The sequence below is a fragment of the Sorex fumeus genome, unplaced genomic scaffold, assembly GCF_029834395.1.
Source record: "Sorex fumeus unplaced genomic scaffold, SorFum_2.1 ptg000044l, whole genome shotgun sequence".
NCBI lineage: Eukaryota > Metazoa > Chordata > Mammalia > Eulipotyphla > Soricidae > Sorex > Sorex fumeus.
Window position 1 is genome coordinate 8,195,070 of NW_026606101.1, and position 11,952 is coordinate 8,207,021.

Sequence of the window (11,952 nt, forward strand, 5' to 3'; positions counted from 1 at the left end):
CAAATATACAGGGAACGAGTGGCTTTTCTCCCTTCGCCACGTAGATGGGGTAAAGCAATGTTACCATGGAGGAAGAAAAAAGAATTTTTCCAAATATCAAGCACCCAAAGGGTAGCCAGCACCATCTGATTTTCTGCCTCGGCACAGCTGAGACTCAAAAGGGTGAGCAGGGATAGTTTCCAGGGAGCTGAGCAGTCTGGAATATTCTCCTGAGAAAAGAACATGTCAACCTGGGCACCTGTCTACCCAGGACATGCTTTGGAAGAGTTTCCTCTCAGCAGGCTACTTGGCAGGGCTGAAGTTATTTTGCAAAACTCAGTGAAAAGTTCACTTTTGCACGGCTGATTTAAGGTCATTGGCATCTCTGCCTTAGTTGAAATCAGATCATGAGGTTGACTTGTGCCTGTTCCAGGGACTGAGGAAAGGAATCATCTTGAAGGGGAGTGTATTCATTTGCAAAAGTTGTAATAAAGTGCATCGCCGACTTTCTAACTGAGATCTCTGGGTTCAAATGGACTGGGAACGGAGATCCCCTGCCCGAAATATGGTGGTGGGAAGGTGTAATGGTGGTGGGATTGGTGTTTGAAAATTAAATGTAATCAAATACTGTGAACTACTTTATAAAATAAAAAAAAATTAAAAAAAAAGTGCACCACCAATGGGAGGCTTAAACTACAGCCTCGTACAGTCTCTCAGTTCTGGAGGGAAAATGCTGACATCAAGCATCTGATAGGCTTTGTTCCTTGTGAGATGCTTGAAGAATCTTTCCTTACCTCTTCTTAGATCCTGGTAGCCCTGGGTGAATGTTTCTGTGCTTACAATCCAATTGTCCAATCCCTGTGTCCTTGGAGTCTCAGTCTGTGTGTCTGTGTGTCCACATTTCTGCCTTCTGGAAGGATTCCAACCTATTGGTCCAAGGCCCACCTTAAGGATCGCATTTTAATTTGATTATCTTTGATTATCTTTTCTCTTTCCAAGTAAAGTCACATTTTGAGGTACTGAGGTTAGAAGTTTAGGGGTGGGCTGGGAGTGAGGGAGTGTAATAAAATCTTAAGGATGTCAGTAACTTCTAATCATGGAATGGGAGAGTTAAAAGGCAATTTTTACTCTTTGAAGACACTCTGTATGCCCAAATCCTCAAGTACACCCAGATCCTCCTGAATAGGAAGTCAGCGAGGAGATTCACCAGAATATTTTCAAAGGTGAAGCTGATCTCAGCACACCACGTCATTTGTCTCCATGGTATCTTCCACCTGCTGGTCCTTCCAGTCCCCTCGTTTCCCGTTACCATGGCATTTCACAAGCCTGCCTTAACATTGCATGACTTACAGACTTTGTGAGAACCTTCTGGAGCCCCAGTGGACAGCTTTAAGAGCTTTAAGCCATCAGAAAGAGTGAGAACAGGGTGAGGCATCTTTTGGGAGGATATGAGATCTGAACAAAAGTGATGCCAAAATGGAACCCAGTGGTAACAACATGAACCTCACAAGCAGAGGCAAAAATATGGAGGTAACTGACAGTTGACTGTAAATTGTAGTAGCTATTTGATCTGGGCCTGGGGCAGTGCAAAACTGGAGAGAATATTGGAATATTAGATTAAGTGGCAAGAGACTTCAAATCAAATCACCCACACATATTCAGTGTCTGACTCAGTCCTGCCATGATATAAAGATGTATTTAATCTGTTCCCTGCCCTCAAGGAAATTTTAATCTACTTAGGGAGGTTAGATATAAAATTTAGGAGAAGTGATATAACAAAATATTTAAGTAAAATTCACCATACTACCTGATTTATTGCCAAATGACTTGTAGTATTAATAGAAAGCTTTTAGAATTCTGAGCCAGGAAAATTTATTTGGTTATTCCTGTTATATATAAGTGCATTTTTTTTTTGCTGGTGGAAAGGAAGGGTTAATTGGGCAGTGTAAATCAATGAAATTGAAAAGCACCATTTTTAAAGTCTATTTTTAAAGAGATCGATAAAATTGATAAACCATTATCTAGAGTAGAAAAAAATGAGGAAAATGAAAAAGAAAAGACATAAATTATAACTGACGGCATGAAAATTGAAAAGATGATTAAGATTACAATGAATAATTATATGCTGACAAACCGTATGAGCTAGAAGAAATGGTTTTATTTCTAGAAACATACAACCTAACTAAATTGAATCATGAAGAATTAGAAAATATGAGCATATTTTCTATTCTCATGTAATGTAAGAAGATTATAATAAATATTAATATTATATTAAGAATATTGAATCAGTAATAAAAATTTCAACAAAGAAAATCTTAACAAAGAAAATGGCTTAACTGAGAACTCTACCAACCATTTAAAAAACTAAGATTAAGTTGGGGATATAGAGCATTTACTTTGCATTTGTGAAATCCTGGTTCTGATTCCCTTCACCACACACTCACAAAAGTAACATGAAAGTTTCTCAAATTCTCCCAAAATATTTAAGAGGCAGAAACATTTCTGAATTTAGTTTTTGATGCCAATGTTACTTTAATTCTAAGGTAGACATAAGAAATAAAATTATAGGTCAATATTCTTGGTGACTATAAAAGCAAAAATACTAAAAAGTGCTAGAAAATAAAATTCAATAATTGTACACCATGACCAAGTGGGACTTATTGTTGGGATACAAGGAAAAGTCAGTGTATACAAGTCACACATACGATTATTAGAATGAAGGACAAAACTACAAGATGATCTCAATACATGCAGAAAAACAGTTTTCAAGATTCAATACCCTTTGATGATTTAACAAAACAACTACTCAACAATTGAAAGTAGAAATAGAAAGTAGATAAAAATAATAAAATCCTTACTTCTAACATAAAGGTAGTATATTTAATGGTGAAATATGGAAAGCTTTTATTTTAAGATTAGGAAAAAGGATGAAGATGCCACTATCACTACTGCTATTCAATGTAGTTCTGAGAATTCTGCTATTAAAATTAGGCAATAAAAATAATATTCAATTGTACATATTCACAGGTGATATGATTGTATAGGTGAAAAACCCCAAAACCTTCACAGAAGTTCTAACTAATAAGCAAACTCAGCAAAATAGCAGGATACAAAATAAACATGCAAAAAGCTGCCATGATTCTCTATTGTAAAATTGAACTAACTTGGGGCTGGAGCAATAGCACAGTAGGTAAGGCGTTTGCCTTGCACGTGGCCGACCCGGGTTCGATTCCCAGCATCCCATATGGTCCCCTGAGCACTGCCAGGAGTAATTCTTGAGTGCAGAACCAGGAATAACCCCTGTGCATGGCCAGGTGTGACCCAAAAAGAAAAAAAAATGAACTTAAAAGGAAATTAAGAGAACAAGCTATTTACAACAACATCAGGGAGAAAATTTATATAGAAATATACTCAATGAAGGAAGACTTGTTTACTACAAAACAGTACTGAAAGAAATTAAATAACTCAGATAAATTAGTTTTTTTCTAAATGTGTCTAGTTCATGATCTGATCCCATGTTAATGGATTGGAGGATAATGTTGCTAAAATGTTCATTCTTCCTAAAGCAGTGTATGGATCCAATGTAATCCCTATCAAAATACCAATTACTTCTTTTTCAGCAATGAACAAATTCCTATATTATCCTGAAAGCACAAATGATTCCAAATAATTCAAACAATCTTGGGAAAGAAGAACAAAGCTAATGGTCACCAAATTCCTGACTTCAAAACATATTTTAAAACTAAAGTAATCAGGGGTATGGTGCCGCCAGCAGGTCAATCTGTACCTGTGAGGCGAGTGCATCAGCAGCCTGATGGCGCCTTCAGGCTTCCAGATACCCCAAAATTGCTGCTGTGCCTTTGGCCAGATCTCAAAAATTTGGGGCAAAGTTTAACCAAGAAAGTAAATGGTCAAAAGTTAGGTATGTGGGAGACACACCCACAAACCACCTCCGGCTCAGCTATATAATTGGAGGCAAGGCCTCTCTGGTTCCTGATTGAACTGCTTAATGGCCATGATCCCAGAGACTTAGAAACAAATCTCAAAACCCAGCGGCTTTTGGCAGACATGTGTCCAGTTCCTGCAGTAGGTTACCAGTGCTGGGCCAACCCAGGTGAGAATTAGGTTTTGTGCCTTGGCCTGTTCCCCCTGGTGGCCCAGTGGCCGCCATCCTTCAGAGGCCACTGGACAGTCAGGTTTGGGCCCGCAGTGATGAGACACGCAGGGCCTCACAGGATGGGGGTGGAGCCGGTCCTGTCCTCCCCACCCCAACAAGACCCCAAGTCATCGCCCACGAACAGCCTCTCTGACTCCTGATCAAGATGCTTAACAGCCATGATCCCAGAGATTCAGAAACAAATCTCGGAACCCAGTGGCTTTTGGCAGAAATGTATCCAGACCCCACAGTATGTTACTGTCGACCAGCCACCCCAGGGAGGAAAGGGTGTTGTCACTCCGTCTACTCCTCCCTGGCGAATCGGTGGCTGTCATCCTCCAGAGGCCATTGGACAGTCAGGCTCAGGCCTGCAGTGACAAAACTTGTTGGGCCTCACGGGATGGGGGGGGGGGCCGGGCCTGCCCTCCCCACCCCAACGAGACCCCAAGTCATCGCCCACGAATGAGCTCTCTGGCTCCTGATCAAGCTGCTTAATGGCCTTGCTCCCAGAGACTCAGAAACAAATCTGAAAACTCGGTGGCTTTTGGCAGAAATGCGTCCAGACCCCGCAGTAGGTTATTGTTCCCGGGCCACCCCAGTGGGGAAAGGGTGTTGTCCCTCCGCCTGCTCCCCCCTGGCGGCTCAGTGGCCGTCATCTTCCAGAGGCCATTGGACAGTCAGGTCTGGGCCCACAGTGATGAGACATTTTGGGGCTCATGGGATGGGGGTGGAGACAGGCCTGTCCTCCCCGCACCAATGAGACCCCAAGTCATCGCCCACAAACAGCCTTTCTGGCTCCTGATCAAGCTGCTTAATGGCCATGATCCCAGAGACTCAGAAACAAATCTTGAAACCCAGCAGCTTTTGGCAGAAATGCGTCCGGACCCCACAGTAGATTGCTGTCACTGGGCTACCCCAGGGGGGAAAGGGTGCTGTCTTTCCACCTGCTTCCTCCTGGCGGCTCGGTGGCCATCATCCTTCAGAGGCCATTGGACAGTCAGGCTTGGGCCCCCAGTGACGAAACTTGTTGGGCCTCATGGGATGGGGTTGAGCCGGGCTTGTCCTCCCCACCCCAACAAGACCCCAAGTCATCTCCCACAAATGGCCTTTCTGGCTCCTGATCAAGCTGCTCAACGGCCATGATCCCAGAGACTCAGGAGCAAATCTCGAAACCCAGTGACTTTTGGCAGAAATCCCTCCAGATTTAAGTGTTAAAATTTCAGAATTTCAAAATCACATGGTCTTACTGCAGCCACATGACATCATATGTTATTCATAACCAGCAATAGAAAACAAATTGTCTACTGTTGCCTTTTCAGCAGATCTGAGTATTGGGGTAAAATCTCAAATAATAATGGAGGGTCTGGTGTCGAAATATTGAATGTGATCAAAGTAGAGTAATGTGAAAATCATCTGCCCCACAGGTAGGGGGAGGGTGTGGGATGGGGGTATACTGGGGTTTTTGGTGGTGGAGAATGGGCACTGGTGAAGGTACGGGTGTTTCATTGTATGGCCGAGACTTAAACCCGAAAGCTTTGTAACTGTCCTCACAATGATTCAATAAATAAAATTATAAAAAAATGAAAAAAAACTATAGTAATCAAAATAGCATGGGGCTGGCATTAAGATTGGCATTTATCAATGGAAGAGAACAGAGAAATCTGAAATAAATTTGTGTACAAAAAGTTAAATGAGGGGCTGGAGGGATGGCACAGCGGGTGGGGTGTTTGCCTTGCACACGGTGGATCTGGGTTCGATTCCCAACATCCCATGTGGTCCTCTGAGCATCGCCAGGAGTGACTCCTGAGTGCAGAGCCAGGAGTAACTCCTGTGCATCGCCAGGTGTGACTCAAAAAGCAAAAAAAAAAAAAAAAAGGTTAAATGATCATCAATAGGGACACCAAGACTATGCAATGGAGAAAGCATAGTTTCTTCAAGAAACAATTGGGAAAACTGGATATTCAGATGCCAAAGAATGAGAATGAATCCTTTTTCTTACATTATACCCAAAAATCAATGAAAAATGGATTAAAGAACTCAATGTGGGGGAGAGATAATATAGCAGATAGGTCACTTGCCTTGCATGTGGCTGACCCAGACTCAATCTTCCACACCACATATCATTTCCAGAGCCCTGTCAGGCGTGATCTCTAAGTGCAGAGGCAGGAGTAAGTTGTGAGCATTGTTAGGTGTGACTCCTCCAAAACAAGCAAGCAACACAGATCTAAATGTAAGATATGAAATTGTAAAACTAGGAAAAAACAGAGAGGAAAAGCTTCATAACATGGGCCTTGGTTTCTTTCTTTCTTTTTTTTTTTGAGTTTTTATTAGTGAGACACCATGAGGTACAATTGTAGACTTACAAATTTTTGTGCTTGGGTTTCAATTATACAATGATCAAATACCCATCCCTCCACCAGTGCCCATTTCCTACCACCACGGGTCCCAGTATCCCTCCCACCCCCCATCCCCCCCATCCCACCCTGCCTCTGTGGCAGGGCATTCCCTTTTGTTCTCTCTCTCCTATTTGGTGTTTTAGTTTGCAAAAGAGGCAATGGGTGGCAATCATGTTTGGTCTACAGTCTACTTTCAGCATGCTTCTCCCATCCTGGGAGGATCCTCCCAACACCCTTTATTTGGCGTTCCCTTCTCTATCTGAGCTCCCTTTTCCCCTAGCATGTGTGGCTGGCCTCCAAGCCATGGAGTAAAATTCCTGGTACTAATCTCGGGCCTTGGTTTCTTAGTATAAGACCCAAAGCACCAGCAACAAGAGATAAAGCAGATGAGGAAGATGATATAAAAAGCAAAACACCTGCTCTGCCAAGAAAATGGTCACTATAGCGACAGGCAGTCTGCTCAAGGGGAGAGAATATTTGCAAACTCCCTATCTGAGAAGGAATTAATATCCAAGATATACAAGGAAATCCTCCAGCCAACTAAACAGGAAAAAAAATCTCAACAATCCACATAAAAATGGGTAATGGATTTGACTAGACTTTTTTCAAAAATAGGTAGACGCCCAGGAGGCTGGTACCTGTGAAAAAAGCTTATCACTGATTATCAGGGAAATGCAGATGAAAAGCACAATGTTAAGATGGCCATTATTAAAAACAAAAACTGAAACCAGAGAGTAACAAATATTAGTGAAGGGGCAGAAAACTGGGAAACCTGGAAATGTGAGTTAGTGCAGGTTTCTTAAAAAAAAAAAAAGATTATAAACAGATCTGCCTTATGTCCTAGTAATATTCTTTCTATTTCTTTCAAAGAATTGAACAGGATTTCAAAGATATATTTAAAGACCCTTGGTCACTGCAGCATTATTCACAGTGGCCAGAGCTAGAAAACGACCCTAAATTTCCACTGATGGATAATTGTATGTGTCAGATGCGAACAACGTGAAATCATTCAGTCTTGGCAAGAAAGGAATCCTGCATAACCGCATGAATCAACACAGAGGCCACTAGGTGGAGTGAAATACGCTACATACAGAAGGACAAGGACTACAGGGCCACTCTTCCTGGTTGTCTCCATTGCTATTGAGACCAAAGGAAGCTGAGAGCATAAATATGGCTGCAATCTGCAGTAGGGACGGGGGGGCGGGAGGGGGTGGCGTGGGGGGGTGGGAGTTTCAGCTCAATGGGTCTGAGTTGACCAATGCCAGAGGGAAACATTCGAAAGCTCTGTTCTGCAACCAGGTACATGCAGTAAACAAAACTGTGGCACATGCTTGAAAACGTGCTGGGAGTGAATTTCAGGTCATGCCTTTATTAAACCACAATAAAACAGATTTTTAGAAGCTGATTAAAATAGGCGTCACCATTTCAAAAGCATTTACAAAGCTGAGCAGGACCAACCCAGAAGGCTGTGGTGGGGAACGAGGGGAGAAAACCCAATGCCCTCCCACTTACGAAAAGCTGATTGCAGCCTCAGCAATTTGTATGCGCTGTCACCACTCTTAGTTAAGTCTTTAACAACAATTTTCCAGCTCTGCCAACTGCCATCTGTACCCCTAGAAGCCAATACTCGTATCTGCAATGGTCCATCCCCCAATCTGAGCCTAAATGGTTAATTCTTTTTTTTTTTCCTTCTTCTTCTTTTTGGGTCACACCCAGCAGTGCTCAGGGGCTACTCCTGGCTTTGCACCCGGAAATTACTCCTGGCGGAGCTTGGGGGACCATATGGGATGCTGGGAATTGAAACTGGGTTGGCTGCATGCAAGGCAAGTGCCCGACCCACTATACTATCACTCCAGCCCCAACAGTGGTTAATTCTGCTGTGAGGTTCCCGCATAAGGAGACCTCATTCAGGGATTCAGGCTGCTGGACTCGCTGAAGCCATAGACACGTTGGTCTCAGCTCACGTTGTCAAAGTATAGCTGGGCAAGAGGACAAGGGCAGAAGAAAATGAGAATGACCCAGGGGTGTTTGTGGCCCCTGCCTAGAGGAGCTTGCTTCACTGGGACCCACTTCTGTTTGCAGAAACTCGGCCACCTGGACACATCTTACTGAGAAGGGCTGTGTGCCGGGAAGAGAAAAGGGAGCCCGGATAACTATCCTGTTAGAAGCGTCCACAGCTGCTTCTTTATCAGAAGAAACCAGGCTCAGTTAAGTCCTAGATCACACAGAGAGTGAAGAGAAGCCAAGAGTAATTGATGGGACCAAAAACAGTGATGTAGGGCAGAAAGATAGTAGAGGGGCAGGATGTTTGCCTTGTACACCGTTAACCCGTATCATCAGCTCCCTGGCACTGCAGAGGTTCCCTGAGCGTTGCCAGGAGTGATCCCTCAGTGCAGAGCCAAGGGTAAGGCCTGAGCACTGCTGGGTGAGGAAGAACCCCAAACCAAACAAGCAAGAACAAATGTGTAAATGGAATATCTGAAAGTAATGACAGCAGGAAAGTTCCCCGAGGTACCGTAGGAGAACTGCTTAGAGATTGCAGTGGGGGCAGCTCACCCCCCGCCGTGGGGTTTCTGATGATTGGTCTGCACAAGGGGCCCCAGGAGCTCACTTGAGGGGCGAGGAAAGGCTTCTCGAAGGGAAGTTCTGAGTCCAACCCTGCCTTCTTCAGTGGCCCCAGGTGGGGAATCGGTTCCTTCTGGCTCATAAAACTCCGTCTGTTCGGCTGTACTTTGTGAACAGTGCTCCTCTCAGGGTGGGGAGAAGAGGGCCCCAGGGGAGGGGTGGAGAGGTGGCGGGGGGGGGGGGCGCGTGGGAATTATACCCCAATTCCTGGGGATGGGATTTTAGTTTCCTTTGTCGTCTGATCCAGATCCAGTCCTCTCACTTTCCCACCCACCCCTGTCCTTCCCAATTCAGTTAGTTCAAAATGACATAAGCCTTGAAATTAGGGGGTTGGCTGGAATTTCAAGAGGAATCAACTAACGCCCATGGGGGCTCAGGTCTGAGGCTGGAGTCTGAAAGCCCCCTCTTCACTTATTCCAGGGTGGACTCTGCAATCTGCTCTCAGGGGCCTGACAAGAGCAGACTGGGGGTGGGGGTGGGGCTCTGGGGCTGTGGTAATCCTGGCCTGGTCAGGCCATACAGGACAGATCTCAAGTGACAATGGCCCCAGGGTGAGTGTCTGAAGCCAGCAATGTGTCCAGTGATGGGAGAAACGAGCACACAGAAGACCCCTGGTGAAGTTGGAGGCTGAACAGACTGCACGTCTGGTTGTAAGCTTGAGGGTCCCCAAATTTACCTCTGGTAAATTCCATGATTCACTAGGAGAACTGAGGGAATGCTGTTACATTTCTGGTTACAGAGGGTGAGAGGAAAAAGAGGCTGATGACAATTTGGGGCCAAAGCGATAGTACTGCGGGTAGGGTGTTTGCCTCATACGTGGCCAACCTGGGCTCCATCCCCAGCATCCCATATGGTCCCCCCAGCAGAACCGCCAGGAGTAATTCCTGAGTGCAGTGCCAGCAGTAAATAACTCCTGCGCATTGCTGGGTGTGACCAAAACAAATAAAAAAGAAAAAGGAAAGAAAGGAAATCAGCCCAGGGCTCTGTCTGAAGGGCAGAGACCATGGATATTGGGAGCCCAGAGCATCTGCAGATCTGCCCTTAGAGTCTGAGGCCCTCACATCTCCTGCAGTCATGTGACAATGAACATGAGGTACTGCCCCCTGGGAAATTCCCCTAGGCTCTGGGGTCCAGGGCTATCTCTGTAGGCCATATAGATGGTCAGTGTCGAGCCTATGGGGGCCCTACAGATCCAGATGACCCATGTCACCCCCACCCCACTCTATGGCAACACTTGAGCTGAGGCCCAGAGCCCCCAGGCTGGGACAGACACTCTTGTGAGCTAGACAGGGACACCAAACCATGGGGGACCTGTGTCCTTGAGCAAGGTTTGCTCTCCATGAACCCCCTCTGCTGTGGACCCTGGGGACACCTCAGAGGGGCCAGTGTGAAAGAGGAGATTTGGCACTTGCTCCATTGCGAACTGATTTTGCAGAGGAATATCTTTGACTGATGGAATTTGGCCCAAGTTCTGAGTGCCATCCCCACACCTCATGCCCCCCATCCTAGCACAACGGGGTACAGTTTCGGGGGCCCTAAGCTTCCCGGGATGTGCCTCGGGAGCCCTAAGTCCAGCCCAGGCACCCCCCTGAGTACTGCAGGGAGTGACCTCGAGAACCGCTAGGTTGAGCTCAACAACAACCCCCTAAAAAGTCCTGGGGCAAGGCATTTCATGAAAACATAAAAGTCCACAAGTAAATATATAATGAATATTCTGAGAAAAATATTGTCTTTTGGGGTTGTTTGGGGGTTTTTATTGGTTTGTTTTTGTAACAAAAGGCTACTTAAATTTGAGATATTAAACTAGAGAGGAAAAAGTTTGTGCAAAGAACAATGTTTACATGCCTTGTATTTGAAAAATGTTTTCAAATATGGGTTAGATTTGTTTCAATGTTCTGACTCTCTACTGGGCAGCGCTCAGAGGTCTCCCCTCAGAAACCCTTCCCTGGCCTGAAGCTGCCATTTTCCATCTACAGAAACTGACAGGTTTGGGCATTTATTTTTTTGTGTACTCTTAGGCTCGTTCTAAGTAAAGTCAGCTCAACTTTTTGTATTAGATGATTCCACTAACTGCTACAGTTAAAAGGCTCAAACCTTGGTGCAGTAGAAAAAATAATCTAATTTTTTTCCTAATTCTGGTATACATGGTTATCAATAAAGAGCTACTGTTAAAAAATAAGTGATGCATGGATAGAGACAGTCATTTAAAAACTATGCATTGACAATAGCTGGAAATTATGCTGGACAGGAATGAGAGTTAAAAGTAGGTATAAAAGGATATAGCTGATGACCTTTTGGTATTGGCACTGCGAACCACAATGCCCAAAAGGAAGGGGGAGAGGGAGAAAAAGAGAAAGAGAGAGAGACAGACAGACAGAGACTATGTATGAGAGTGTGTGTGTGTGTGTGTGTGTGAGAGAGAGAGAGAGAGAGAGAGAGAGAGAGAGAGAGAGAGAGAGAGAGAGAGAGAGAGAGAGAGAACCTGCCATACAGGCAGACTGGGACGTAGGGGGTGATGGGAGGGAACCTGGGGACACTGGTGCTGAGAAATGTACACTGGTGGAGGGATGGGTGGTGGAACGCTATACGACTGAAACTTAATCATGAACAGCTTTGTAAGGGTCTATCTCACAGTGATGCAATAAAAAAGAAAAAAAGAAAAACTATTTATTGGCAAGAAAGAGCTCAGCTGCTCTGGAGACAGAACCAAGCTGCCAGGGGCTGAGAAGCTGCTAAAAGGTGCCACCAGCCAAAGTGAGAGGAGCAGAGAGGGGCCTGTTTGCGCCTTCGTAATTA